Raw genomic sequence first — 27,980 nt, 5'->3', positions numbered from 1 at the left:
GGTGTACAATATACTGGTTTGATATACTCTTGCAAAGTGATTACCACCATAGTGTTAGCTAACACCTACATCAGGTCACACAATTCCCATTTCTTTTCTGTAGTGAGAACATTTAAGATCTACTTTCTTAGCAACTTTCAAGTGTATAACACAGTATTGTTAATCATAATCATCATGCTGTACATTAGAGCCCCAAAACTTATTTGGCTTATAACTGGAAGTTTGTACCTTTTGACAAACTTCTCACTCCTCAGCCCCTGATTAACAGGGTAGACTACTCTCAGTTCGAATGTTTTTTTATTTTTTATTTTTTTTAGATTCCAAATAAGTGCTATCATACAGTGTTTGTCTTTCTCTGTCTGACTTACCTCACTTAGTATAATACCCTCAAGGCCCATCCATGTTGTTGCAAATGGCTGTAATATCCTTTAATGTTTGTTAGAAAGAACCTCAGTGTCTTTAATGAGAAACTGATTTCAAGCCACTTCCCACTCTGCATTTAAAGAGCTTGGCAGTAGCCGCTCCAACCTAACAACAAGTAAAAAGCTAAACATACTGAAAAATCAACAACTCTTCTTGGATCCACAAAATAGGGGAGAGAACACATGGCAAACTTCTGCCCCCAAGACTGAAGAGACAGACAGCGAACACAGAGTCATGACTTACCAGAGCAGAAACGCTCTTAGCCGAAATGACCTCAGGAACCAGCGTCAGGGTAGGAAAACCGGACCTGTAATTGATGAATTGCTGGAGGCTCAGTATGGACAACTCTGAGAGTTAAAAACTCCAGGGGACCCAGTGATAGGGGCCCCCCACGATATCGTGAGATTCGCTTCCAGGAGCTTGAGCCGGTTCCCACGGTAAATGTTAGAGAAAAATCCTCTCCTGCTTCCAGCAGGAGGAAGGGAAAATACGCCAGAACACTGCATGCTTCTTAACAAGGCCTGCCCTCAGGAGAAACTAGTTAACCAGAGCCTAAGAACCTAACCTGCTGCAGTATTATTAGAATCTAACTCACCTGGAGGGAAGGGAAATACTCCAGTCAGCTCTAGCCTTCCACATGGGGGAGGGGAAGTACCCAGCGGCAGCCCACTCTAGCCATCCTGTCCCACCTAAGGGGGGAGGAAAAAATGGAGAAACACTTGTGAAGTTCACAATCCAGAGGCACAGCTTCACTGAAAGACTGAGACCTAATCATAAGACTATAGAATGCTTCTCCTCCAATGCATACCTCATTACCACATTCCTAAAGGCCAATACAGCAGTTCCTTTTACCCAGTACATCATGGCTAGCTATGAAAAAAAAAAAATTACAAAGCATACTAAAAGTAAACAACAACAATGCCTACATAGTATTCCAATAGAAGAATGCATCATATTTTGTTTATACACTCTCCTATCTATATCGTTTAAAATTTCCACTGTCCTAAAGCAATAAAAACCCATATATATATATATATATATATATATATTTTTGTGGAATCAGATGGTAAATTTCCTTAGGATATATTTCTAAAAATCATTTGCCAGAAGTTTGAAAATAATAGATTATCACTAGCTTAGTAAACAAACACTGTACAATATCACTTATGCATGGAATCTAAAAAACTACAACAAACTAGTGAATATAGTAAAAAAGAAACAGACTCAGAGTCTGTTACCAATAGGGAAAGGGAAGGGGGAGGAGCAATATAGGAGTAGGGAATTAAGAGGTACAAACTAGTAGGTATAAAAAAAGCTACAGGGGGGCTTCCCTGGTGGCACAGTGGTTGAGAGTCCACCTGCCGATGCAGGGGACACAGGTTCGTGCCCCGGTCCGGGAAGATCCCACATGCCACAGAGCAGCTAGGCCTGTGAGCCATGGCCGCTGAGCCTGCGCGTCCGGAGCCTGTGCTCCGCAATGGGAGAGGCCACAACAGTGAAAGGCCCGCGTACAGCAAAAAAAAAAAAAAAAAAAAAAAAAAAACCTACAGGGATATATTGTACAAGAGGAATATAACAAATATTTTATAATAACTATAAATGGAGTGTAACCTTTAAATTTTTTGAATCACTATATTGTACACCTGTAACATACAATAATTTAAAAAAACTCAAAAAAAAAAAACCCATCCCCAGCCTAAGGCACAGAAGAGCATGGGGAGAAATGTGGGAAGAGGAGAAAATAAGTAGGTCTAGGAAAGTTTATGACCATGTATGTTACTTTTTTCTCCTCTTAAACTGTTTATATTAATTGTTTGAATATGGTAAAAATATCCTTGGACTTCACAGAATATGTGGAGAAAAGTAAGTCTGCCTCTCAAATGTCTCCCAGTTCCTAGGTTTCTCCCTAGTTTCTCTGTCCTTCTAGATATCAGGATGAAGCATAAAAAAAGCCATTTTTGTAGCTCTTACATGGTTTAAAGTTTTAAGAAATGTAATATGGTTCCACCTAATATGATATGCACGTCCATTTACTTTTCCTAATATATGACCGTAATATATTCAGTGACTTTTTCACATATATCAGGATGTTTTGCTATCAACTTCTCTCCTCAGTGGGAACAAAATATCTGAAAATCAGCTTTTAAAAATTAAAACTGCCAAGGGATGTCAGATAAGTGGAGTAGAGGAGGTCTTGGGTGTGGTGTTACTCATTTTCCTAAAATGAAAAACGGTTTCCTTTAACTTGAAGAGGGAGCAACACGTTTGAAGTCTATAAATTACATAAACAAATGATAAGAAAACATATTGTGTGAAGAATATCTCCCACTAACAAAGCTTAATGGTTTCCTACAGTCGGAGACAGCCCAGCCTCTGGCTATGCAGGCACGTAGGCTAGAGGGTGCTGTAGTTCAGTCCTAATGTGTTGGTTCCTGTAGCCAGGATTTGGGGATAAAATTTTCTAGAATAGTTTTTGCACCATTAGAGGACCATGGGTGAATAGTTTGCCTATTGCAACCCCACTCCCTGAAGTACATTTTCTGCTAAAAAAAAAAAAAAGGAAATTACTAAATCTTGGCTGTGTAACTAAAATAATATCTTTTCAAAGCAAATTCAGATTATAGAACTGAAAGAAACCATGGAGGGTCCATGGTTCTTAACAGGGAATCATATCAGTAATGCCATGGCATCTTAACTAATCGTTCAAAGGCAATAAAATGACTTTTTTCAAGTTTGAAACCAGATCTTTGGACACTGCAGCATTGGAAAATGATCCTTCCTATTTTAGTTGTCCAGCTTTTCTGAATAACTGCTCAGTCACCTCTTCAAAAGACATTCCTTATTATTCTCTCCACAAAGTGTATCTAGAATCGCTATATCCTGGTCAACTCTGCTAACCCAAAAAGTACATTTCCTCACTTCCGGTCTCTGAATAAATTGATCCCTATACACAGTATAAATTTTGTCTATTCATGTATTGGTTTTATTTTGACCTTCCCTTGCCTCTCTGTAGTGCATTGGTGTTCCTGTTAGTTTCTAACTTAAAAGCATTCGGTTTTATGTTAAGCTGTTTGTTTCAATGGGAAAATATGTTCCTGTGTCAGATTAGAAAATGATGGTTGCGCATCCAAGCTAGACCACCAAAAACAATTTAATCTATAATTTACCTGAACCATGATGCCGATGCCCCTTTATCAATTACACCTCCATTCCATTGAATAAGTATTGACTAGGCATTCATTGGAAGATTCTGTTGTGTTCCTGTTGTGGGACACTAGCAACAAAAATTTCTCTTCACTTCAGTAGGAAGCATGACCACTGGCTGTAGAGTCAAAAAGGATTTCTGGGCATCAGTCTCAGTGTTCACTCGCTGTATTTGAAGTACCCCTGGTCCTCAGGAATATTCTTGTTTTGTGTTCAATAGACATCTATTCTGAAAAATAGTGTGTAGTGGATCTCAAACTAATGAAAGAATGAAAACATGGCAAAATTCAAGTGGGAGCAGTTAGTTCAGACAGTATTTCGTTTAGTAATTAAATGAGTGAGTCAAGGTAAGCCAGCCCACAAACTCAGCTACCCCAACTGTTTCCTTTTCTTTAAAGTTAGCAGCAGATATGTAGGGAGCATTAGGGCAACAGCAAAAGAGAAACCTAGGAGACTTCTCTAAATCTTGCCACTTCTCAAAATGGAAGTAAAAAAGTGTGGGGAGAAATTAAAAATGGAGAAGATAGAAAGTTTATCTGGGTGCCTTCTGTGAGAAGCAGGGTCAGTTCCTACAGCCTGGTTAGGATGTGGTTTGTTCTGGTTCGTTTGTAAATGATTATAGGAGGTTTTCCTAAAAGCAACAATGATGTTGCTGCTGTGTTATCAGTTTATATCACCTCATGAACGAGAACATACCTGGACAAGATTAAAGACTCCAGGTCACACTTACATTTCTAACCCTCTGCCAGCTGCCTCTCAAATTGCTTATAAGGTCACCAGCAATGAGGCATGTAAGTGTGGATAGCTCTGTGAAAACCCACCATCACTAATGAAAACAAACTCCAGTGTCTGGTCCAGTGTCAATGAGTCAATCACATCCTATTTGTAAGGAAAAGACAGTAGTATTTATTGTGTGGACAGTGGTTCATTAACACACCTTTTTTTCAGAATATTAGTTTGTTTGCTTATAAGTGGACATATTCACTGCACAAAGACAAATGTTCTCACGCTGAACAGAAGGTAAACACTGTTCTCAGAGTTTTCTCTCTTTGATGAGCTTTGCTGTATGGGTGGAATATGGAGGGTGATGGGGAAATAGGAAGAATGATTATGGAATAAGTAGCAAATGTTTCCTGGTAGTTGGTTTACCTAAGATTAAATGCAATTACCTGTTCCTCTGACTCACTAAAAAGTTTCTCAGTCCAAGAGGCAAGGTCTGCACCTGGTATGTGAGGGAAGCCAAAGGCCTTTCTGATTACTTACCTGCCAGAATAGCCACATTAGCACAGACCATGTGAGTGGATTAATCCATCATCCACTGTAGTCATCTAAGAGAGAAAATTTCCCTAGAAAATAAATCAACCCTGTTGAGACTGAGGTGTTGTAATGGATGGTGAGTGCTCTAAAAAGGGAAAGAGTATTAACATTATAGGACTAGAGGATATTTTCCTTAGTTATAAAAGCTTCTTGATCTAATAATTGGTTTATATTTTGGATTTTATCTGAAATAATATAAATATGGCTTGATGGTATAGTGGAAAAGTAATGATTGAAATAATAGACAGTAGCCATCTTTCCATAGAGTTGAGGGTTTGTCCTACTGTTTTGTAAACCTGGTCAACAATTTCCTGAACATTATCATTAAAGAAAAAGAAAGATATATGGCCATTTGACAAAGACAACTATATAAACAAAGTTCTGTCTTTCAATATAAGCAAGACTGATACAGCTGGAAATACATTCCCCTAAATTAGGAATATATATATATATATATATATATATAAAATGTGTGTTTAGGTGTGTATGCTGTGATATATGTTATATATGCTATATATGTAACTATGATGAAAGCTACATCATTCTTGGGATATTGTTAACCATTTAAGTCCAAATTCAGACTTGACCAAGTGAAGAGAAGCCATGAGCAATTATCTAGCACTGGGAAAAGACAGAGCTTGGCATTGCAAAATCTGGGATGGAGTCCCTGCCCAGTCCCTTGGGTTAGTCACTTAATCCCTCTAAGCTTCATTTTACTCCATCAAATTAAGAATAATATGTTACTTCACAGGGTGTTTGGGCATTCAAATGCCATAATGGAAATGTATATACTTCATAAATTATAAAATACTCTACAAATGTCATTTTAAGACATTTAAAACATTTGAAAAGTAATATCTGAGACAACTTCCTGGCTGAGCAGGGCTTTCAGGAATTATTTAAATAGAAGAGTATCAGAAATTGAACTTGGCATAATTAAGTATGAGATAGTCACAATTCATGCTCACTTTCCAGGCCAATGTACTTACTCCAGGATCCCCATGCCCTCTGGCTGTGGAAGACCTACTCTGTGGACCTGGAAGTCAAGGGGAAATTTTTCAGGCTCTTGAATGACCAGGACTAGCTGGTTTCTTCACTCATTTTCTGTACTAGGCTCTGGAGATACAGAGAAGACTAATAGCCAAGGCACCTGCTCTTCTGGAGCTTAGAGTCTAGTAAGAGAGACACAACTTAGTCAAGTAATTACCCAAATACATAAAAAGAGTGTAAAGCCTTTAAGAGTTCAGGTGGCTCTGAAGCATATGAAATATGGACTTGATCTATTTTAGTTTTGTCAGAAAGCTTTCCTGAGGAAGTAACATTTGGCCTAAAACATGGTAGCAACAAGATGAACTTGGGGCAGGGTAGAGACGATGGTAGAGAGGGAACTGCTTTGGCAAAGACATTGAGACAAAAAGAACTGAAAGGAGGATGTGTTGAAGGAGCCTGAGACTGGCGGCAGTAGAAGACACAAGCAGGAGCCAGTCATTATCTAAGAGCAGAGAAATGGCAAGATTACTTTTTTGAAATAGCACTGCAGAGTGAATTGGTGGGCTGGGAGGCAAAAGTGAAAAACAGTAAGTTTGATCAACGTGGAAAGTTTGATTCAACAGAGAGCAGTTGTTAGCTTCAAAAGAGGTCTGGGCACCATCCCATATCTATGGATGTAAATTAAGAGAAAATGCTGATGAATAAGTCTTGAGGGGCTCCAACTTTTAACACTTCAATAGAGAAGGATAAGTCTAAAAAGAAGAGGTAGGAAGGTAAGAGGGACATTAAGAGCTGCAGGGGGGAAAATGCTGCTGAGTGGTCAAGTAAGATGAAGACTGAAAAAATGCTCATTGGGTTTAGTGACATGGAGGCCATTAAGTCATTAGCAAGAACTATATTGGAGGAGAGATGGGGACAAATGTCAGTCAAAGAGTGAGAAGAAATGGTTATGAAAATTGCAAGTAAAAGATTGTAGTAGCTGAGGGAGAAAGATAGGGAAATATTGGGAGACATTTTATCCACCCCTCAAATTGTGAGCCGGTCACTCAATCTATTAGTCTAGAATTTCTTTCTCCCTTAAATTTGGGGTGGTGTTGGTCCTTAGACAGTATTTGAAGAGGAGGATGGAGATTAGACTAATATATATATAGACTGTAAAATTTAAAAAATAAATAAGTAAACGGGTTATTCATTTCCTCACTACCCGCTATCAGCAAGCGCCACGTCAGGATTTATGATTTCTAAAAGCGACTCTCAATGGTATGGTGCTGGAAGGAAAGGAAAAACAAAGATGTAATATTTCTCTACATAAATGTGGGGCTTCCCTCTCTTTCCAAGACTTCTCTTCCCAAACCATTATTTAAAGCCATGTCCTGTCCCCTCCTAGCATCTCTTATGGGTCCATTTCATCCATCTCTGTCTTCACTGGCTTGGAAACATCTCCTTCTATATTAGGCCCTAGACAGGTATGGCCCCAGGGGTTTGGGGGATACCACTGCCTTCTCTATCCCAGTCATCATTCCTCATTCCTTGTCCTCTCACGGTAGACAGACTTCCACCAAGCACCCAGCCTTTAGTGTTATGCTGGCCTGTGCCGAGGTTGATAGAGATGAGATTCCAGCCCCACTTGCTAGTCTGTCAGTTCCTCTCTGCCACTCACTGATAATAAACCACATACCACAGTTGGCAATTGGCACTTGTCTTGCATGTCCTGCTGAGCCCAGCTCCCAGACAACATCTTATAGATCCTGATACCTCTTCTTAGAAGTTTTCTTCTAGCTGAACCTAGATGTTGATGGGCAGTGTAGAATATTCTACAACTCAAATTATTTTTTTAAAAAGTAAATTTAGGGCTTCCCTGGTGGCGCAGTGGTTGAGAGTCCGCCTGCCGTTGCAGGGGACACGGGTTCGTGCCCCGGTCCGGGAAGATCCCACATGCCGCGGAGCAGCTGGGCCCATGAGCCATGGCCGCTGAGCCTGCGCGTCCGGAGCCTGTGCTCCGCAACGGGTGAGGTCACAACAGTGAGAGGCCCACGTACCGCAAAAAAAAAAAAAAACAAAAAAAAACTGATCTCATTTATTAACCAATTAACTCAAATAATTAGACTCCCTAAGGATCACTAATACTTTATAAAATTTTAAAAAATTTTTTGAGAGTGTTCTGAAAGCCATTTCCCTTTTGCTGAGCACTCAAGTGACCCTTGAGTATAAAGATAAGGATTATGTCTGTGGGAAATGTGTTGGCATCTCTGTTTGAAATGAAACAATGATAGATAACTTGTACATGGTATCAATGTAGTTTCAAATTTTAAAAAATCCACAGCAGAAGTTAGAAAGTTGTACACTTTAAAATACAAAGCAGAAAAAAAAATACAAAGCAGGACAGAAGACATGAACAGATGTTTCACTGATGAGGATATATGGATGGTAAATAAGCACATGAAAAGATATTAAACATAATTAGCTATCACATCAATGCAGATTAAAACCACAATGAACTATCACTATATACCTATGAGAACAGCAACAATAAAGTTAGTGGCAACACCAAATGCCAGTAAATATGTGCAGAAAGTAGAGCACACGTACATTGGTGGTAGGAAGCAAAAAGGTACAGCTGCCCTGGAAAACAACTTGGCAATTTCTTATATAACTAAACAAGCAATACTATTCAACCCAGCAGTTACACTCTTGGGCATTTATCCCAAAGAAATTAAAACTTATGTCCACACCAAAGTTGTACATGAAGTTTCATTGCAGCTTTGTTTGTAATAACCAAAAAGTTGGAACAGCCCAGATGTCCTTCAACAGATGAATAGTTACACAAACTGTGGTACATATCTACCATGGGACACTGCTCAACAACAAAGAGGAATGAGCTACTGATACTTGCAACAACTTAGATGGACCTTCAGGGAATTATCCTGAGTGAAAAATGTCAATCCTAGGGCTTCCCTGGTGGCGCAGTGGTTGAGAGTCCGCCTGCCGATGCAGGGGTCGCGGGCTCGTGCCCCAGTCCAGGAACCTCCCACATGCCGCGGAGCGGCTGGGCCCGTGAGCCATGGCCGCTGAGCCTGCGCGTCCGGAGCCCGTGCTCCGCAACGGGAGAGACCACAGCAATGAGAGGCCCGTGTACCGCAAAAAAAAAAAAAAAAAAGTCAATCCTAAAGGTTACATCATATATGAGTCCATTTACACAACATTTTTGAAATGACAAAATTTCGGAAATGCAGAGTGGATTAGTAGTTGCTAGGGGTTAGGGATGGGGGTGAGAGGTGTAGAAGGGAGAAAAGTGGGTATGGTATAAAAGCGCAACAGTATCTTGTTCAGTATCTTGACTGTGGTAACAGATGCAGGAAAACCTACACATGATAAAATTGTATAGACTAAACACACACACGCACCCACACAAATAAGTACAAGTAAAACTGGGGACATCTCAGTAAGATCAGTGGATTGCATTAAGTCCATATCATGGTTATGATGATACACTAGAGTTTGCAAAATGTTACCATAAAGAGAAACTGGTATCCCTCTGTACTACTGCTTACAATAGCATGTGCATCTGTAACTATCTCAATTGAAAATTTCAAGTAAAAAAAGAAGGCAAAGCAAATTTTCTTACCACAGTCTTTATCACCATGAGTTTCTTTTCTTTGCGAGGTACTCTAAGCAAAATGGTGATGAGCAGTGATCATTAGTAACCACATGCTTTGCCACACATAGGTTAAGACAGCTGTGTCAATAGGATAGCCTACCACATGAGCTATAGTTCAAGCACTTTTTTATTCAGACAGTCAATGGGTACTTTAGAGTCTGTTCAAATAACATCAGAAGCCAATTTACTATATGAAAACTACAATTATTAATTTTTCCCAAATCTTTTTTTTCATAATCCACTGCTATGAAAATGTAAGCATGAATCTCCATCTGGGCAGGAGTTTGCAAAAGGCTCTACAACTTGCCTAACAAAACTTTGACTTTGCTTCTTACCCACACAGTAATTAGGTGAGGAACTCCTATCCATTTATAACCCAGAATCTTGTGATTTCAGGAGCAGGTTTGGTTTTGAATTCTCTCCTCTGCTCATCTTCTCACAAGCTCATCTGGGACACCTGAATCCTGAGAGGGTGGCTCACCGCCCCAGCTTCTCATCAGTTTAACACTGTAGCCGTCAGATCACATTTTAAAAAATCCATTACTAAGTTACTCTAACACAGACATACTTTCATAAGCCTATCTTAACATTTTACTTTCTATTTTAGAAAGGGTTATTATAAGAAATAGCCATATTAAGACTGTTTCTGCATTTCCTCAAACTATGAATTGAATGTGCTGTCTACCATATTATTAAATGTCTCCTACGTAATAATTCTTGCAATAAATTTCTCTCAGAGTATTGTGAAAACAAAATGTCCCTTTGGGTACAAAGGTATAATTCCTGAGATTAGATCATGAGAAATATAGAATCTAACGTGATTTATTTTTGCCCTACCAAGAAACTCAGACCTAAGTTTTGCGCTCATTTACTATTTTTACCTAACTAGAGATATCTTCCTCTTCCTCATACCTGTTTACTTCAATATAACTTGTCTTAAAGGTTGTACTTATTTAAATTTTATCAAAGATTTCTGCCAACTTAAGTTCATTTAATTCTAACAGTTTAATAATAAAATCATTATACAACTACCTTAAGCATTATTTATTTTAATTCTTTTTACAAAAAGATAAACAATATACTCGAAGGAAATAGAACCAGCAAAAGGACACGTGCAGGATTACTTAATGTGTTTGTGTTTCCATTCATTTTAAAACTTAAGACTCAGGGATATTTACTTCCCTATTTGAACAACTTCGTAGATTCTCTTGATCTAAGAAAAATTGATTGCTTGTATCTAAACTCAAATTGCCAAGGATAACTCATATAGTAGACATTTAAAAAAAGAAAAAAAAGCCCACCCTGCCAGAGATTCCTCCTAATAGTTTCTGGTCCTAAATAAAAGAAATGACTCATGTAAATGTATTTTCTGCTTAGGTGTAAGCAAAATCAACAAAGGAGGAAAACTTATGATCACTAAAAGTCATTATATTAGTAAAAAACTGACTAGGATACAAAAGTCACCATTGAAGGAACCTCATTTCTGATCTGCCAGTTTGAAAACCAAAAGCTGGTGCCAAAGGACATCACACATATCTTGGCTTTATGTAGCCATCTTTTCTCTTACCCTCTACCAGGAGTCCAAGGATACGTTATAATTTTGTACTAGCTGGTCCAAGCTGGCAATCTCTTTTTCCCAATTTACCTCCAGCTCTATTCCTTTCTTTTATATCAAAAGTGACTTGTACTGGAATTTCAGAGAAATCTGGATAGAAACCACTGAGCCATGTGGCCTCCCAGCCTGATCCTTCCAGGGGCCATTTCATCTTGGGGCTCTCAGCTGTGGTTTTCTTTGGTTTCTTTTGACAGTAGTTCCCAAGGTCAGCAGTTCCAGGTGGTTGATCATGGACACTTCTCTGGTTTACTACGGCCTTCCTTGATGATTGCTCTTGCAGGTGATAGTTCCAATCAATGATGATTATCCTGTTAAAAGTAGTGTCCCTCACTTTTGTACATGTCTACTATGACCCTATGTCTTAACTGAGGCTGACTTATTCATGCAAATACAAACGGTGCCCAACAAAGAGAACCCAAGCAACATTACTCTGCTCGTTGCAAAAATTCCAGACCTAGACCCCTTCACTCATGTGCTTTTAGCTCCTCTTCATCTTGTTCCTGGATTCTTAGATTCCTTCTTGACTTTTGGACCCATTAACTGTTTTTTTCTTGTCGTTGTTTTTTTTTTTTCTGACTTTGGCCCATAGCACTCTTTTTTACACACATGCTGCAGACTAGCTCTCTGGATGCCTCTGACCCCTATGGTTAAATAGTAACTACCTTGTAGTGTCCTACAGGCCTGTCTCACTCTCCCTTTGACCCCCATTATGTGGCCTACATTTCTTTCAGGGATTATATTCAAAGTCTCTTATGAATGCTAATTCCTATTCCTCTAGGGAAACTGCCCCTAGTAAAGGAGGGAGGACAATACTCAGATCTGCTTCATAGACTTTCTCCTGCTCTTTTTGGAACCAGAGCCTAAGCCCACTCTTGTTGCAAATGAGTCCTCAGAATATTTGAGAATGTCCACCTACGGGATGCTGTGCGGAGTCCACTGCTTCCCTATATCCAATTCAGATATGAAGGTAACTTGACCAAACACCCAAAATCCTTTTCATTTTTCTTGCTCACCCAGGGCACTCATCCAGATTGGAGCACAGGAATATCCTTAGCTATTTCATAGTTCCCCAAGCTGGATCAATTTATTGAACTCTATTATTCAAAGTGGTCACCTCTTATACTGATAATTTTAACTATTCCACTTAGATGGTTCCAGTCACAATGCTCTCCTTTCAGTTCCTCAAATACAGCAAACACATGGTAACAGGGATTATTTACCCTTACATGATCTAGCTTAGGCTCACTTCTCCATCCTCAGCCATGCTGAACTTGTTTCGGTTCCTTGAGTGCTCTTACAGGGATCTGAGAGTCACGCTTATTTGTGATTTTGTCTGACACTAGTTAGCCCCCAGCTTTTATTCATCCTTATAACAATACCACCTTAGCCCAAGTTTGGATCCTATAGTCTATCTGTGTGCATGCGTGGTGGCGAGCTGCAGAGTATCATGATTTAACGGGAGTTAAAATTACATTTGTTTAGCATTTTCTAAGTGTTTTCTGGTTACACCTGTTTACTTGATGGTCTCTACCATTAGACTGCAAACTTTGTGAGGTAAGAGGCTGTTACAACATGGTAGATGGTCAATTCATATTTGTTGAATGAATGAACTATCAAACTATAATTTTCCAATAAATCTCTTCAATGAAGTGTCTCACTTCCACTTAGATTGGTTACACTAGTTATATTCACGCTCTTGTGAACATGGAAATCCTACCCTGCTGGTGTTGCCTGACCCCATCTTCCTACATCACTCTTACAGCTGGGTTTTAGCTGTTTCGACAGTGAGAAGTAAAATGGGGCTGCCTTGGTTTTATTAGTAAATTAATTTCCTGAAATGAGAAAAAAAAGCTCAGACAGCCAATACACCACCATGTTCACAGACAGAGCATGCAATGTTCAACGAAAGGTACTTGAAAAGCCATTTCATTCTCTATTCTTATGTATGAAAATGTTGACTATGACAGTTTGTAGTCCAAAACACAGAAACCTCAAAGTTGGCAGAGAATGTTATCTGGAAGGCAATGTCTGACCAAATTCTGAATTATTATCTCATTCCCAGGGAATGTCCTCCCTATCAGTAACTTTTGCTATGATTCTACCATAAGCTTCCAATTGACCGAATTTTCGTAAACAGACTAATTTTTCTTCATAGGGCAACTTTAAAAGCAATGGTTTTGAGAGTAAGTGGAAATGGCACTATTAAAAGGATCTGAATAGTTTTTCCTCTGACCAAAGCCATCCCCATTTTTGCTGAAATCACCAACCATGCTATGGTTTGCTTTTTCGCTCTCATTGAAATGTGTTTATGTATCTTACTAAAATAGAAACACTGTTATCAGTTCCTTTGAAAAGGAAGTAAACACTAGCCCTTCCTTTACAAGAGGAGTTTCGTTCATAGGAACAAGTACCGGGAGTAAGTCCTGACCAAACTACAAGGAGCACTGACTCATTTTCTTTAAATCAGATTTTTATATGAGAATAGGTTTCAACTATTCCAGAAGGTTCAATACCTGTTGAAGAGTAAAATATTAATTTTTTCTCCAAGTTTTTTCTTGAGTTTATTACATCTAATTAATAGATTCCTCTAATCAAACATTTGAAGAGATACCATTTTATTCTTCAACCTTTTAAGAATGAAAGAAATAATAATCATTTTAACCTCTAACTTGAAAAATCTAGATTACCTTTCAAATAGTTTTATCATTAATCAAGGCAACTGCCGAAGCAGGTACTTTAATCCTATTCAACGTCTTCAACTATTCAAAGATTGTCCTGAGACCTGAGATCAAAACAGATCCTAAAACTCTCAGGTCAGTTCTAAGATCCTGGAACATGCCTACCTCAAGGGCCAGTGTAGTGAAATGGGGTGTGGGGTGGGGGGATGGTTTGGTAAAGTAGCAAGATCAGTCCTGTGGGAACAAGATACAGAAAAGAGAAGTGTTGATTGTAAGGAGGAAGAAAACATGGCAGATTCTAGTCTTGAGTTGAGCCATAGATTTCTTTTATAACTGAGGTAACATTGGTTTATACCATTATATAAGTTTCAAGTGAACAACATTATATTTCTACTTCTGTAAACACTACAGCATATTCACCACAAAAAATTTAGTTCCCATCTATCACCATACAGTTGACCCCCTTTACTCCTTTTGCCCTCTCCCCTGCCCCTTCCCCTCTGGTAACCATTACTCTGTTCTCAGTATCTATGTGTTTCTTTGGCTTGGTTTTCTCATTGATTTTGTTGTTCGTTTGTTTGTTATATTCCACATATGAGTGAAATCATATGATATTTGTCTTTCTCTGACTTATTTCATTTATCATAATATTTTCAAGGTCCATCCATGTTGTCGCAAATGGCAAGATTTCTCTTTTTTTATGGCCACTGGTATTCCATTGTATATATATTCCACTATTCTTTATCCTATCATCTATTGATGGGCACTTAGGTTTTTTCCATATCTCAGCTATTGTAAAAGAATGCTGTGATGAACATAGGGTGCATATCTCTTTTCAAATTAGCATTTTTGTACTCTTTGGATAAATACCCAGAAGTGGAATAGCTGGATCATATGGTAGTTCTATTCTTAATTTTTTGAGGAATCTCCATACTGCTTTCCACAGAAGCCACAGACTATCTTAAGATATTAACCCAGAGAGAGATGTCTGGGATAGGTACCTCATCAGCCTTCCTGAGTTGTTACTGCAATTTGGCCAAGGAAGGCAAGCCTCAGTCATGGGTTGTTCTGCTAATTGCTTTGAGTAAAATGATCTCCTTTCTTACCTGTTGCACATGTCTATCATGTGTATTATCTAGTCTTGTAGCTATTTTTTTAAGCTTCTTGAGGCAAGCATTTGCATCTTATAATAGTCTGCACCACCATGCATCTGTGCCTGGCACAGAGCAATATGCAAAAAAAAGATTTTTTAAATCAATGAATAAACTAATTTTTATAATACTTGAGGTTCAATGTAACAAATCACAGAGAAAAGCATATCTTCAACATAGTTCAATCTGTACTGCTTATATTATGGACAATATACAATCTGTTACTTGATTAATATTTCTAAATGCATACATTTAAGGAAAACACTAATTCACCAGCAGAAAATGCAAGGCAATGTATTCTCATTTGGAGTGTGCTGTTATTTAAGTGGAACAATACTCAGCATTTTTAATTGCTTAGTTTGGGACCAGTTCTCCTTTCTCATCTTTGCTAATCTTCATGTTTGTCACAGGCATAGTCATACTCTATATTTATTCCACAATATTAGTTCATCTCTAAGCAAAATGTGGTGCTTCCCCTCTTTTACATCTTCTATTCCAGCTTCCTCCACAACACATCTGTGCCAGGCACAGATGCATGGTGGTGCAGACTATTATAAGACATAAATGCTTGCCTCAAGAAACTTAAAAAGATAGCTACATCACTAGATAATACACAAGGTGTCTTTCACCTTCAACTTGTTCAACAAAATATTTATTAGTAATAAAAAATAATATTCATTGATCTTTATTATCCCTAGAACATGACAAGAAATGTTATATTATTTAACCTATAGAAGCATTTTACTGATGAAAAAAACCTGGAAGTTCAGTAGATTATATAAATTGTCTACAGTCATATAAATGTCAAAGCTACTGTCACTAATACCTGTATGGAGCTAAAAAGAGGGGTCAATGTAGGAGAAATAGCTTTGATATTGGCAGTTGATAGCACAGTGGTAATTGTTGACAGGGTGGGAATGCATGAAATGACTACCTCAGAGAGAGAACATGAATGTGAATAAACAATTCCAAATTAATCCTGGGTGAACATTTAAGTGTCAGGATGAAGAAACAGGAAAGTGAGAGAAACTGAGAAAGAGCAGTAAAATAGGTGAGAAGAGAACTAAGAACCGGTAACACTGTAGAAATCAAGAAGAAAAAATGACCAATAGTGTTGCTGCTACAAAGAAGTCAAGGAAGGTGAAGACTGAAAACAGGTTCTTGATTTGTCAATTATAAAGTTATTAGCAATCCTAACCAGCATATTTTCTAAGGAATTGTGGAGATAGAAGTCAATTTGCAAAGAGAGATCAGGAAGACAGAGAGAGCAAGTACAGACAAATCTTATACACATTTTGGTGTCAAAAGGAAGAAGATAAAGCAGTAAAGTTGGCCCTCCATATCTGTGAGTTCCTCATCTGTAGATTCAACCAAACTTGGATAGAATGTATTGGAAAAAAATTCCAGAAAGTTCCAAAAAGTAAAACTTTGAACTTTCCACACACAGTGACTATTTACATAGCATTTACATTGTATTAGGTATTATAAGTAGTCCAGAGGTGATTTAAAGTATACAGGAGGCTGTGCATAGGTTATACGTTACATAAGAACTTGAGCATCTGTGGATCTGGCCGTCTGAGGGCATCCTGGAGCCAACGTCCCCACAGATACCAAGGGACGACTGTAGTTTGAGGCAAAGTCAGAATCAAGGGGAAATTCTTTTAGTCCTTTTTGGCTCTCTTTTTAAGAGGGAGGAGACAACATGTAGAATGTGAAGCCACCAATAACTGATAGAACAAAGTCCTAAAAGGGAGGGAAAGGATTCCCTTAGGGAGACAGAATGAGAGGAGGGAGTGGTGGGTGAAGTTATTCATGCTGGAAGGATAGGAAAGGGGAATAAATGGGCTTTATTGTATCCATGACTTAAGAGATAAAGTGATAACACCTAGAATGAGAAGATGAGTAGGATAAAGAGTTGCAGAAAATTTGAAAATATTTGGGACCATCCCAGTGAGGAAAAAGAAAGGCAACTTTAAAAAAAGAAAGAAAGAAAAGAACTATCTGGAAGCACTAAGTGCTCCGAGGGAGGGTAGACTCACCATAAATTCAATTTTCCCAACAGAACTCAGGTCAGCAATTTTCCTGCCCACCAAGGCTCTTAAAAACAATCACTCTTTCCAGTAAAATGAAGCTGCAGACGGGAAACCAGATTAGCCAGATTGTGGGGTGGTACTCTCTGAAATAAACTACACTCAGGAAAAAGCAAGAGTTTCAAAACCAAATTGTGAGACAAAGTAAAGGCTTCTTTTTATCTTTGCCCTCTCCACCCTCCAGTTACTACTTCTCCCAGAGGATATACATCCTTCACTTTCCTTTTCTTTCCCCTCACCTATTTTTCTCAAACCCAACCCAAACTGTGCCATCTATTAAAATCAAAACTGAAAAATGCATATGTGTTATTTTTGAATCCAAACATCACATGATTGGAGAACATTTCCTTTTTATTTCACATTGTCTCAGGTCAATGTGCCAGGTTCTTAAGCCTGTCACAAGTCTCAGAGATCATTCCCGAGAACCGCAAAACAAAGAATCCTGTGACAGAAATGCTGACAACGTGGAAGGACTTTGTGATTTGCTGAGTTACTAATCATAACTTACAATTTTGAACATTTTCTTTTGGAATTTAAATTCCATATCCTAACATGCCCATCTCTCTATATATGGATTAAAAATCATTTAAAATCAACTTCCATATATGAATGAAATGGTAAACTATATTTTCAAGTACCTCTCCCCCCACCATACACATTCAACTTTTAAAATGATCAATTTCTCATTAATTCAATCTTTTCTCTTACTGAAAATTTGCAGTAATTTAGAAATGGGCTAATTGTAAGTTTTCCTTTTGCACATCTTTCAAGAAGCAAATAAATAAACACAATTTCAAGGGTAATTTTTACTTGAAAAATTTTTACAAATAAAAATTTTTACTTGAAAAAGGGTAATTTTTACTTAAATTATGTTGACATTTGGAGTGAATATATGCTGATGGAAACATTTCTATGGTGAGGAAAATCAATGCCATAGTGCCTAACTATAGATTTGCTGATCATTCTTCTGTATTCTTTAGAAAGGACCACTACTAGAATGCATGTTAACCTAGATCCAGGTCCTGTCTCTATTTGATAGTACAGATGACCCTTGAGCAACAAGAATTTGAACTGCAAGTGTCTACATATATGTGGATTTTTTTCAACAGTAAACACTACAGTACCACATGATCCATGGTTGGTAGTATCCACAGATGCCAAACGATTGATGTGGATGAACCACCTATACAGAAGACCGACTATAAGTTATACCTGGATTCTCTATTTTTTAAGGTATTTAAAATTTTTTTGTTTTATTTTATTTTTTTAAATTTATTTATCTTTGGCTGCGTTGGGTCTTCGTTGCTGTGTGCGGACTTTCTCTAGTTGCACTGAGCGGAGGCTACTCTTCGTTGCGGTGCGTGGGCTTCTCATTGCAGTGGTTTCTCTTGTTGTGGAGCATGGTCTGTAGGCGTGTGGGCTCAGTAGTTGTAGCTCACGGGCCTAGTTGCTCCGTGGCATGTGGGATCTTCCCAGACCAGGGCTCGAACCGGTGTCCCCTGCATTAGCAGGCAGATTCTCAACCACTGTGCCACCAGGGAAGCCCTAATTACTTAGTGTTTTAATTTAATCTTATGTTTATTTTACTTCTACCTTTTAAAGTATATGTTATTTTTATTCCTAGGAAATTCCTTAAAATAAAGCATTTATTTCACCAGTGTCAGTCTATAATGCTTCTTTAATGTCAGATCAGAGGTAGTGTTTCAAAAGGAACAGTTCTCAAAAGCCACAACAGTTCCTGCCACGTAGCTGAGTTAAAATGAAGACTCTCCACCAGGCAAAATTTTTAAAGCCTAGTCTGAGATATTTTCTGTACTTAAAAGTAAGAAACTATATCAGCTTTAAAAAACAACAAAAACAACTTTATTATTTACATTTTGCATTAATTAAGACAGGGTACCTGTTATTTATTGACATATATAATTGTTTAATGGAATTTTACTATACGTTGAACTTATTTGAAACAACCTAACTTTCTCTTCTGCCTATTTTAGAGTAATTGCCTAACAATGACCTCTCTAAATTTGTAATTTCTGGAATCTGCACTAATTCAGTTCATCTCTGATAAAATGTTCCGATGCTTAGAATTCTCTCAGTCATTCTACAAACTTATTTATGTTGCAAACGTATATTGAGGACGTGCTATCTCTAACCAGGCGCTGTGCTGGATGTGATAATCCAGAACATTGGCATTCTGTTCTGGAGGAACTGACATCTGGGTGAAGGATCCAGTCATGGACGAGAACCTGCATGAAGCAAGATAACTTTAAAAAAGGAATACGCGGTATGTGACGGTGAAGGGAGCACCTATCACAACCTGGTGAGGTCAGCGTACCAGACTGTTTTACAGGGAAGGTGATGCTGAGCTGAGCCCTAAAGGAGAAGGCTTTGAAGATCACTCACTTGTGCGAGGGAGGCCTGCCAGTGCAGGCAAAGGCCTGGAAACGTGATCTGCTGACAGCTATGAGGGTATGTTAGAGAGTCTATATTGCTAGACTTTCAAGTGCATAGGAGAAGAGGAGGGGCTCATTCTCCCTGACTTTATAGTGATCGGAAGATTAGACTTTAGTCCTAAATTCAAATTGCTTCAACCTTAAAAAAGTTTGTATCTAAGAGTTTGACTGAAGTCACAGTTCTTTTGTTCTTGAATGCAAGATGTTCTAGAAATGGTCTCTAACCAGGTCTTTCACTTTGGGACAGGAAATGTTCAAAGAGCAAAACTGTAAACCATGGAGTCCTTCTGAGGAGGAATGTTGTTTATGCACCAGCGGAAGCCAAGGCTCAGCGAGCTTGTGGGTTGAGGGAGAAGGAGATGGGGTTCAGGACCCTGGGTTCTGGCTTGTATGGCTCCAGACGGGAGTGACTGGGGAGGGCTGTCCCAGAAGTGTTTCCTAGTCATGAAGTAAAGTCATATGAGAGGCTGTCTCCTTCCCAACTGTTTCACTTTTAACCCAACACAACAAATAGAAAGCAGATTTCCCAGACACTACAGAAGAAGATAAACAGCCTGAGGAAAACTGGACATCTGCAAATCAGCATAGACTAGCTCTCAAATACTTTACATGAATAACAAATTAAAACAGCAGCCAAGCAGGACATGGCAGATGGGGGACTGGGTGGAAAACAGAAGCCTGGGCCGAAGATAAGTACCTGATAAAACCATTCTTTTCAAAGAATGCCAAGAACTCAGATTTGAAGATTAGCCTTGTCAACTTCTTAAGTCTCTGATTCCTCTCAAGAAAAGATGTGATGAATAGATGAGTAAATTATAACGAGTTTTTTAGTAGTTGTTTATAAGTTACTTAAAAGCAGCTCTTTTATATATACACTACCAAACGTAAGGTAGATAGCTAGTGGGAAGCAGCCGCATAGCACAGGGAGATCAGCTCGGTGCTCTGTGATCGCCTGGAGGGGTGGGATAGGGAGGGTGGGAGGGAGGGAGACGCAAGAGGGAAGAGATATGGGAACATATGTATATATATATAACTGATTCATTTTGTTGTAAAGCAGAAACTAACACACCATTGTAAAGCAATTATACTCCAATAAAGATGTTAAAAAAAAAAAGCAGTTCTTTTAAGCCTCTTAAATGTTTCAGTATACTATTAATTTACGTTATATAGAAGATGACTGACTTAGCAAATGCACACACTGGTCCAGCCAATTATCACAGACCTCAAAGTAGCAGAGTCAAAACCAATGAGGCTATCCTGATGCATGTTAGCCCACACTGTTAATTTAGCATTTGAAGCTAGATTTAAAAGCAAAAACCTATTACCCTTCATATGAGGCTCCATCAGTTATTAATTAAAGATTATGCATTCTGCTTTTGCCTGGTGTGATTCTGTCCTGCTCGACTGTTCCCTGGAACAGTGGTCTTTTATCTCCATCCACCTTCTCTCCCACCTAAGTGTGTGCCACCAACCCATGGAAGATTTGATGGACATGGACATGAGCCCCCTGAGGACCCAGAACTATCTTTTCAGTTGTGAACTAAAGGCCAACAAAGATTATCACTGTAAGGTGGATAATGATGAAAATGAGCACCAGTTATCTTCAAGAACGGTCAGTTTAGGGGCTGGTGCAAAGGATGAATTGCACATTGTCGAAGCAGAGGAGATGAATTATGAAGGCAGCCCAATTAAAGTAACACTGGCAACTTTGAAAATGTCTGTGCAGCCAACGGTTTCCCTTGGGGGCTTTGAAATAACACCACCTGTGGTCTTATGGTTGAAGTGTGGTTCAGGACCTGTGCGTATTAGTAGACAGCACTTAGTAGCTGTGGAGGAAGATGCAGAGTCAGAAGATGAAGAGGAGGAGGATGTGAAACTCCTAAGTATACCTAGAAAGCGTTCTGCCCCGGAAGTGGTAGCAAGTTTCCACGGAAAAAAGTAAAACTTGCTGCTGATGAAGATGAAGATGATGATGAAGGTGACGCTGATGACGATGACTTTAATGATGAGGAAGCTGAAGAAAAAGCTCCAGTGAAGAGGTCTGTACGAGATACTCCAGCCAAAAATGCACAAAAATCAAACCAGAATGGAAAAGACTCAAAACCATCAACACCAAGATCAAAAGGTCAAGAATCCTTCAAAAAACAGGAAAAAACTCCTAAAACACCAAAAGGACCTAGCTCTGTAGAAGACATTAAAGCAAAAATGCAAGCAAGTATAGAAAAAGGTGGTTCCCTTCCTAAAGCGGAAGCCAAATTCAGCAATTATGTGAAGAATTGTTTCCAGATGACTGACCAGGAGGCTACTCAAGATCTCTGGCAGTGGAGTAAGTTTCTTTAAGAAAATAGTTTAAACAGTTTGTTAAAATTTTTCCATCTTATTTCATTTCTGTAACAGTTGATATCTGGCTGTCCTTTTTATAATGCAGAGTGAGAACTTCTCCGTGTCTGATAAATGTTGTCCAGGTTCCATTGCCAAGAACGTGTTGTCCAAAATGTCTGTTTAGTTTTTAAAGGTGGAACTCCACCCTTTGCTTGGTTTTAAGTATGTATGGAATGTTATGATAGGACATAGTAGTAGTGGTGGTCAGACAAATGGAAATGGTGGGGAGACAAAAATATACACGTGAAATAAACTCAGTATTAAAAAAAGATTATGCATTCTTACACATTAAATACATATACACAAAGGCCTCTTTTCTAAAAAAATTAATTAATTTATTTATTTATTTTGGCTGTGTTGGGTCTTTGTTGCTGTGCATGGGCCTTCTCTAGTTGCGGCGAGCGGGGGCGACTCTTTGTTGCGGTGTGCAGGCTTCTTATTGCAGTGGCTTCTCTTGTTGCGAGCACAGGCTCTAGGCACGCGGGCTTCAGTAGCTGTGGCATGTGGGCTCCGTAGTTGTGCCACACGGGCCCTAGAGCGCAGGCTCAGTAGTTGTAGTGCATGGGCTTAGCTGCTCCGCAGCATGTGGGATCTTCCCGGACCAAGGCTTGAACCCGTGTCCCCTGCACTGGCAGGCAGATTCTTAACCACTGCACCACCAGGGAAGTCCACAAAGGCCTCTTTTTAAGGCAAAAAAAACCCAGTTATAAATAGACTGCAAAGCATGATGAACCTCCCTAGCCAATTGGCAGGGTGCTCCCTGTTGCAAAAACATCCCAGCAGAGGAGTCTGTCATCTGTTATGAGGCATCCAAGGATCTGAGTGCTTGGGAGGCAGAGTTCCTCTCTAGCTCTGGGAAGCCCAGCTCTGGCTGGGGGCTAAATCAAGAATTACTGTGAAGCTCTTGAAACCTACAGATACAAAAAAAAAAACCCAAACCTCTCAGATATTTTGTATTAAAAGTTTTGGGGGGGCTTCCCTGGTGGCGCAGTGGTTGAGAGTCCGCCTGCCGATGCAGGGGACGTGGGTTCGTGCCCCGGTCCAGGAAGATCCCACATGCCGCGGAGCGGCTGGGCCCGTGAGCCATGGCCGCTGGGCCTGGGGGTCTGGAGCCTGTGCTCCGCAACGGGAGAGGCCACGGCAGTGAGAGGCCCGCGTACCGCTAAATAAATAAATAAACAAACAAATAAACAAACAAATAAATAAATAAATAGAATCCGCCTGCCAATGCAGGGGACACGGGTTCAATTCCTGGTCCGGGAAGATCCCACATGCGTGGAGCAACTAAGCCCATGCGCCACAACTACTGAGTCTGCGCTCTAGAGCCCGCAAGCCACAACTACTGAGCCCACGTGCTGCAACTACTGAAGCCTGCATGCCTAGAGCCCTTGCTCTGCAACAAGAGAGGCCACCGCAATGAGAAGCCCACGCACCACAACGAAGAGTAGCCCCCGCTCGCTCCAACTAGAGAAAGCCCGTGCGCAGCAAGGAAGACCAAACACAGCCAATAAATAAATTTATTAAAAAAAAAAAAAAACTTTTGGGGGACTTACTTGGTCACCACAATGAGAAGCCCGTGCACCACAATGACGAGTAGCCCCCGCTCGCCACAACTAGAGAAAGCCTGCGTGCAGCAACGAAGACTCAACGCAGCCAAAAATAAATAAATAAATTTATTTAAAAAAAAACAAGAAGAACATTTTCCTTAGAGATACAAATGGCAGACACCCCTAACATATAAATAACAAGTAAGGCCCAACATCAGTGAGGCTGCCAGCACAGAAATAATAAAAACAGTTAACATCCAAAAAGGTCTCTTTCCTACCAAAGTTTTAAAAAGTCTCCCTTAAACAATGAGTTAGAGGAAATATAAAAAGAAAAAAAGAAAAAGTTTTGGGTAGAGTTCTAGCGACAGCAGACTCAAAACATAGGTGAGGCTCCAACAAAGCCTGATGGTAGGGCAGATCAGTACACCTTGCTGCTGATTTAAAAACCTAATCTACAGTACTGCCTCACAATTAAGAATTAATGCACTAATACAAACCTAAATGTGTAAAATGATTGTTGAACTCTGCTTCCTAAGAAAGATCTTTCAGGATCCTTTGACTTGCTTAGTTCTTAAGGGCAGTATTAAATGGGATACTATCTTTGTCTAATGTAAATATGGTCACCATCTTATAATTAGGAGACATGAAGTCAGAGAGGTAAGGAATTTTCCTTATACCACCCTGCGGAAAAATGAGTTTGTAATAGAATTCAAATATTTTCAACCAGTAACTAGAAATGACAACAGTCATATAGCCAACTTTCTATTATCATGGTTTTTAATTCTTTCCATGACTTTTTGTGTTTCTTTGATTCTCCAATCTATAATGTAGGTACTACTGGCATTTACCATTTTACATGTGAGGAAACAAGCACAGAGTAGCTGCATAACTGCTCCAGTATCACACACAGCTGGTAAATATGGAGGCAGGAGGGAGATTCATAGTCCATGCTCTTAACCACCGTACTGTTCACCCTTTATGTCTCTACCTACTTCCCCAAATAACAGTTTGTGGGTATTTTGTCTATCAGACACCATGAATGAACTCACCATAGAGTAAGTCCTCCATCTAGACTCAAAGGCAAAACAAAACCACAAGGGTGTCTTTTGGTCTAACAATCTGTGACCCAGGATCTGCTGAGAGGAGGCACCCCACTTACAATTCCTGCCACAGTCTCTGTGGTTCAGGGCCTCAACCCTCCCTAATCCCACCAGCATTCACATTAGTTGTCATCAAGCATTCTCTCCATGTACAACATTGTTTGTTTTATAGAAACATAAAAACACGTTTCAACCACCCATCTGTTGCTTAAATCTCCTCTATGATACACTGGCCAAGTGGTCCGGAAATTTGAAACTTCCCATGGTAGCACATTCCATCCTGGTTGGCTTTCACTAAGAAACGATTTCCTCACGTTGAGAAAAAAAAATCTGTAGCTTCCTTTTATTTTTTCCAATTATAACTATTAGATCTAATCTGTTTGTTTGTTTTTATTTTGAGAATTTAATAAACATTACAGGTCCTACCCCCAGAAAAAATGTAGTCTGTAGCCATGCACAAAAGCTGACAAGCAGACCTCCTAAGGCATATAATGGTCCGTGGGCCTTAAGTTTAGAAACCCTCTTCGATAATAACCCTTCAAATGCTGTACGGGGGAGAGCGCTCTTCCTCTCTGTACTGTGCACCGGGTCCAAGAAGAGACTTGTGTTCTTTTCTCCCCACTGAATTGCATCTGCTTATATTTTGGTCACTCGTTTCAGCCCATGGAGACCTTTCTGAACCCTGGTCCTGTGATCTAATCAATTCACTATCCCTCCTTCATAGGCTTCCTATGACACACAAGGAAGTGTGCACATTTAACAAACAGAATATAATCATATGCAGTTAAGTTTGTCACCCAGGAGACCTGCTTCTGTTCCGATTTCTTCATCAGAACCAATTAATTCAGGAATTAGACTAACCCACTCAGAGGGTACGAGAACACATGAGAGCCACATGATTGAAGGTCTAGGTACTGACTGCAAAACTTCCTTTTACAGTTTAGCATGTGACCTCAGGACACCCAAGTATTTTCCCAGGCCTAAAGCAGCCCTGCAACTGTAGTCTTCCTAAATAAAACAGAGTGGCTGCCCAGGGGCTAACTCTTTGGCGTGAAGGATTCTCATGGCCCGCAAGCTTACAAATGCCATGGTGGGTATTAGGGGTTTTTTAATGATTTAATTTACTTGTTTTTAAATGAATTTTTTCATGCTTCAAGAGTAGCTTCTAATGTTCTAGCATTTTGTGGACAACTTCACATTGATCCTGTCCAAGTACTTTGTAGATTTTATAAATTAACTCATAACACTTCTAGTGTTTGTCATTTCATAACTAAGAGTTTTAATATAGCCAGCATTGTGGAAGAAGATTGAAAAAAGATTTGAGTCAGAGGACCCCACTCTGTCATTAACTAACCAAGTGATCACAAGCAGTTCTTCTCTCCTTTCTGGGCCTCTTATTTCTCATGTGTAAAAGGAGGGAGCTGGGTTACTTCTTCTGTAACGTCTCCTCCAGTTTTCAATATCGTTTTATTCTAATTTTGTTAAATTAGATGGATGCCCTGAAGCATCAGAACCAATACAAATAGCAGTATCTGGATTCCTTTCTGTGCTTTAAACTTCAAGGCTGAAAATATGATTTTAATACCCAAGGGCTATCACAAAACATCCTTTCACTATATTAGTGACGCATGGTAGGCCACAGGACACAATCTCTCTATTCCAATGATTCCTAAACTTTGGAAACACCTAGGGAATTTTAAAAACTGATAATGCCTAGATCCTACCCCCAAATGTTCCAATTTAATTGGGAAAGAGTGAGGCCGCCTGGACCAGCAGAATTATAAAACCTTCTCCAGTTTAGAACCACTGCTCCAGTCCATAGTTTTCAATTCTGAATGCTTGCAAGAATCACCTGATAACTTTTCAAAGCCTGCCAATGCCTAGATCCACTCCCAGATTCTGATTCAATTGGCCTGTGGGACCAGGGCATTGACATGTTTTTAAACTCTGCAGGGGACTGTAATATGTAGACAGGGTTGGGAGCTACTCCTCTAAACTCTACTTCACAAGTTCCTTCTAGTTGATCGTCCTCACATACTACTCCACCTCACACTGGCTATTCATCGAATGAAAAAATTTTGGACCTGGTTACAAGGTACAGCACCACCTCCACTATATCAACCTGGTGTCATAACTTCCTGCTTTTTCTCTAGGACCATAACATCTTATCTTGTCAGTTAACCAGCGCTCCCTGTTATGTGACTTGAATTGCCCAGCTATGAGCTCTCAAATGCTTCTTTCAGATTGTAGCACCACTTCTTTCTATCAATTTCTGTCTGCTTTATGCATCAGTTTTCCCTAGTACCTTGAATGCCTTTGCCCACTATCCTAAACTTCCTCTGGATCCTGGATTATCCTGATAAAATTTCTCCTATCATCCCAACTAACTACGATTAAATGGAGACTAAAGGACATATCCAACTGAAAAAAAATCTGCCTATTTTCACCAACAGCTAACCAATGCTAGGCACATATAGCAAAGGGATTGGACACACACACACACACACACACACACACTTTCTAAAACTGTAACACTTTCTTCCATTCAACACTGGCTTCAGTTCTGGACAGGTACCTTAAGAAACACAAGAATCAATCTTGGAAAAGTGCAAAGATGAGAACTGTACATTCTCAAGGGAATTAAGAAGTTACCAAAAGAAGGTGTAAGCAAAGATTAGACCCTCAGTCTAGAAGAATGAAAGCTGACGGTGAATCATTTTTAAATCGTGACTAAAATAATATTATTTTCTCAAATATAGGACATAGAAGCTGAAAGAACAACTTTCTAGGAAAAATAAAAGATAATACTGCATAGTAAGTATAAAACAAAATTATAAGGAGCTTATACAGGTTAAAGATAAATAGGTTCTTTGACGGCTTAGATAAACTTGATAAATGAGATTGGGTTTTTCAGAAAGAAAAATTACTTAACATTTGGGGGGGAACTTTATCAGTTTTTAAACTACTTTCATACACACACATGTTTTTATTCAAGTCTTATAAAAAATCAGAAGTTAGAGCTGTTCTGAGAACATTCTGAACATTTTGAGGCCAGTATTACAAAGGTATCCAACATCTTCCACAAAAGCTCCTTTGAGATGCTGTCTGATACTGGGCTGGCCAGATATTCGCTCTAGAGGCATTTATATTCTTTATGACCAGAGGTGGATTTACCATGAATCTAATGAAGCTTTAAGCTTTAATCACTTCTCTTGCAAGGGTTTTTTCCCAGTCTTAATTGGAGCCCTGACAGTAGGTTCCCATGGTTGTATGTTTTTGTCAAATAGCAAAAGTAAGTTGTTATTATCTGTTGTGACTTTTTTTCTTCATTCTATTTATTTTCGAACATACTCTGTATTGGAAACTTTATAT

The 27,980-nt window shown here is 39.2% G+C and overlaps 1 pseudogene; it reads left to right on the top strand.

Moving 5' to 3' along the window:
• Positions 1-21,038: 21,038 nt before the first annotated feature.
• On the top strand, positions 21,039-21,951 carry LOC111172062 (nucleophosmin pseudogene; annotated as a pseudogene).
• Positions 21,952-27,980: the final 6,029 nt, after the last annotated feature.

The sequence above is a fragment of the Delphinapterus leucas genome, chromosome 8, assembly GCF_059928025.1.
Source record: "Delphinapterus leucas isolate spDelLeu-1000000601 "Yukka" chromosome 8, BTC_Dleu_Yukka2, whole genome shotgun sequence".
Classification (NCBI taxonomy): Eukaryota; Metazoa; Chordata; class Mammalia; order Artiodactyla; family Monodontidae; genus Delphinapterus; species Delphinapterus leucas.
This window is presented reverse-complemented; position numbering and strand designations above follow the sequence as displayed.